Raw genomic sequence first — 4359 nt, forward strand, 5'->3', positions numbered from 1 at the left:
TGCATCTCCCACTAAGTACTTGTTGATGTGTATTATCAGCATCTTTTCTGATGAACTGAATCTCATGTGTGCTGTTATTCAGTATTGGGTAACCTCACCACTCTAAGTGAAGGGGTTACCACAACACTGAGCTATGTGCAACCAAATGGGCTGCACGACCTGGTTCTCCGGCGCGCAAAAGGACTCACAGGCTACCAAACGACAGGCAAAAAGTGGTCCATGGCTTTCTCAATGCGCAATGCCCTCCATCTGGCTGCGCCAACCATGCAGGTTTTCGGCCCAGGCAACCAAACGCGTCCATGGTGTAGCACGAACTTAGTTCTAGCAAAACCCATAAAAAAATGGTATCCTTTTGTCTTCTCATATTCAGGTGTCTGGGATAATTTTATTCTTTGTTGCATATTTGTATCCCACAACATGTTGGTGTGAGTTAATCGCATCAAGATTCCGTAAATGATGGAGCAATCCATTTCTTTCTTTCGTAAATGAGTTCACACTTTACAAACATGGTTGCTGACTTTGCCAGCACAGCGTGGTTGCAGCGGGTCGTCACCAATTAGTGAACAAAGACTTGCGTGTGTGAATGATCAGCAATATTCAACCACCCTGGACCATGACAGGAAACCTCTAGGGTCTGCAGGAGCACAGTGTGGCTGAAACCAGGCGATTGATCAAGTAGCTGGCGACTGGGTCACCATATCTACATCGACTGATACCAACCAGACGATGAGTGAACGCGCGTCCTTTCTATGACCGTATGCTTGGCTCAAATGGATAAAACAACATCTCCAGTACGGCAGTACCATCCTCTGGAAAACAGCACTAGTAGCCTGCATTTTCCGTTTACATGCTAACCAGGTCCCGTTCTTCCAGCATGTATCGCACAACTCACCTCTTGCTCCTCCTCTGCATCATAAGCATCTTCGCGAGCGGTGGATTGCAACTCCAGGACGCCCATGGCGGCAGCTGCATCCCCGCGGAGAGGGCCTCCTTGCTCTCCTTCAAGAAGGGCATCACAAGCGACAGAACCAACCTCCTCGCCTCGTGGCACGGCCAAGACTGCTGCCGGTGGAGAGGCATCAGGTGCAGCAACCGCACCGGCCATGTTGTCAGGCTCCACCTCCGCACTCCGAACCTGCATGTGTACAAAGATCCATGTTCTTTTGATACTCTTTTCGGCGAGATCAGTTCCTCTTTACGTTCCTTGGAGTATCTAGAGCACATAGACCTTAGCATGAACTGCTTATCAGTGCCAAATAGCACTTTTCCTGAGTTCTTGGGCTCGATGGAGAACCTGAGATATCTCAACCTCACTGGCTTAGCATTTAGCGGCAGACTGCCTCCTCAGCTTGGTAACCTGTCCAAGATGCGGTATCTTGCCATCGGCCAGGACCGTCGTTCTGAGATGTACTCTGACAACATCACATGGCTAACAAATCTGCATTCGCTAAAGCACCTTAGCATCTGCGGAGTAAACCTCTCTGGGATAGATGACTGGCCTCATACTCTGAATATGATTCCGTCTCTCAGGGTTGTCCATCTTCAGGGTTGTTCGCTTGACAATGCAAACCAATCGCTTCCGTACCTCAATCTAACCAAACTTGAGAAGCTTGATCTTTCTTGGAATGAATTGGACCACTCAATCGAGCATAGTTGGTTTTGGAAAGTGACAAGCCTCAAGCACCTCAATCTTCAGTACACTAGATTATTCGGCCAATTTCCTGATGCACTAGCAAACATGACATCCCTTCAAGTTGCTTGATTTGTCGTTAAATTCGAACAAGTACTTGACAATGACTGGAAAGCTGAAGAATCTTTGCAGTTTGAAAATCTTAGACCTCAGGCAAAATGACATAAGTGCAGGTGTAGCAGAAATGATGCAGGGCTTGCTAGAATGTGCATGGACAAATTTGCAGGTGCTGGATTTCAGTCAAAACAGTTTGACCGGAGCATTGCCAAATTTGATAGGTAACCTCACCAGCTTGAACAGACTTGAACTCTCCGACAACAGCATCACCGGAGGTATACCACCTGGCATTGGGAATTTGATGTGTTTAACTGCACTTGACCTTTCGAGCAACTTATTCAGCAGAAGTGTGCCCTCTGAAATTGGTTCCCTAACTAATCTGACTTCTTTGGACCTAAGTAACAACAACTTCACTGGTATTGTACCTTCTGAAATTGGTGCTCTTAGTGATCTGACTTCTTTGGTCCTAAGCAAGAACAACTTCAGTGGTGTGATTACGGAAGAACATTTTAGAAGTCTAAAAGGTCTAAAGAATATAGACCTCTCTTCTAATTATTTGAAGATTGCAGTGGATTCAGATTGGGTTGCTCCCTTCAGGCTGGAGGTTGCACTATTTTCATCTTGTAAGATGGGTCCTCTCTTTCCGGCCTGGCTTCAGTGGCAGCTAGAACTCACTACACTTGACATTTCAAACACAACTCTTATGGATACGATTCCTGATTGGTTTTGGTCTGCATTTTCACGAGTCATATATCTTGACATCTCTCATAACCAAATAAGCGGCAGCTTGCCAACACATCTATATGGCATGGCGTTTGAAGAGCTCTACCTCGGTTCAAACCGTCTTATAGGACCAATAGCAGCTTTTCCAAGAAATATCATTGTATTAGACATCTCCAACAATGCCTTGTCAGGAACACTACCATCAAATCTTGAAGCCGTGAAACTGAAAACATTGCTGATGTATTCAAATCAAATTGGTGGCAGCATTCCAGATTCTATGTGTAAACTGCAAGGGCTAGAAGATCTTGATTTGTCAAGCAATCTTCTAGAGGGTGAAATTCCTCAGTGCTTTGAGGCCTTATCCATGTCTTACGTCCTGTTAAGCAACAATAGCTTATCAGGCGCATTCCCAGAATTTTTACAGAATGGATCAAATCTCGAGTTTCTTGATCTTGCATGGAATAAGTTCTATGGAAGGATACCCACTTGGATAGGAGACCTGGCACAGTTACGGTTTCTGCGACTAAGCTACAACGAATTTTCTGGGATTATTCCAGTTGAAATAACAACCCTTAGTTATCTTCAATACTTGGATCTGTCGGGAAATAACATATCTGGTGTTATACCTCTGCATCTGTCCAACCTAACTGGTATGACCCGCAAGGGCTTCATGCCTATATCTGGTACAAATGTGGGTCCAGCTGGTTTGGGTTCATTGAGTATTACAGGTCAATTTGGAGAAATCTTGTCAATAATCACAAAAGGACAAGATCTTAGATATGGTGGCACCCTTGCATATTTCGTGAGCATTGATGTATCAGGCAACTCCTTAACTGGTGAAGTTCCCACAGATATCACGTCCCTTGATGCATTGATAAACTTGAATTTGTCATCAAACTACCTGAGTGGAAACATTCCTACCAAGATTGGCTCCCTGCAGTCATTAGAATCTCTCGACATGTCCAAGAATAAGCTTTCTGGTGAAATCCCACCGAGCTTGTCGAATTTGACATCTCTGAGCTACTTGAACATGTCCTATAACATTTTGACTGGAAGGATACCCTCCGGCCACCAACTTGACACACTCAATGTGGATAACCCAGCCCTTATGTACATTGGCAACAATGGACTTTGTGGGCCTCCTCTTCAGAAGAATTGTTCAGAAAACATTACAGTCACCCATGGTCCTCTTACAAGAAGCAACCAGGAATTTGATCCACTCTCCTTTGATTTTGGTCTTATGCTGGGACTAGTGGCGGGGCTTTGGACTGTGTTATGTTCACTCTTATTCAAGAAGACATGGAGGGTTGCTTATTTTCAACTCTTTGATGAGCTGTATGACAGAATCTATGTGTATGTGGTTGTGAAGTGGGCAAGCTTCAAAAGGAAGACATATGAAGAATAAGCAATTTTTTCTGAAGCACGCATGTTCGTGCATGGCCAATAGAATCGAAAGTGGGAAGTCCATATTAATCTGGGTAAAAAAAATTATATATACGACATGCTTAAGGCTAGCCATAGTGTTAAGTATCATATAGTACTATCATGCATATGATACTCGTGTATGATACAATCTCTATAGTGGGTAGTATCACGGAGTAGTATCATAGTTATGCTATATTTATTGCTATTTAGAATCTCAATGCAAATTGATGTACAAGATTTGTTTGGAATTAACTTTTCTCGTGATATGCGCTATGATACAGTATCCACATATGATACTCTATACTCATCTCTCCTCCTTAATTAGTTGCCACATCAGCATTTTTGTGGGACCAATGTGCATGATACTAGCTAAGATACTACCACTATGGCTAGCCTAAGTCTCATGCAGTGTTAGTTTCTCTTGACAAAGGTGACGATGATTTTTTTTTTTGACAAAGGAAATA

The 4359-nt window shown here is 43.7% G+C and overlaps 1 pseudogene; it reads left to right on the forward strand.

Moving 5' to 3' along the window:
- Nucleotides 1-811: 811 nt before the first annotated feature.
- LOC127314759 (receptor-like protein EIX1) lies at nt 812-4147 on the forward strand (annotated as a pseudogene).
- The last annotated feature ends 212 nt before the right edge of the window (nt 4148-4359 follow it).

This window comes from Lolium perenne, chromosome 7 (genome assembly GCF_019359855.2).
Source record: "Lolium perenne isolate Kyuss_39 chromosome 7, Kyuss_2.0, whole genome shotgun sequence".
Taxonomy (NCBI): domain Eukaryota; kingdom Viridiplantae; phylum Streptophyta; class Magnoliopsida; order Poales; family Poaceae; genus Lolium; species Lolium perenne.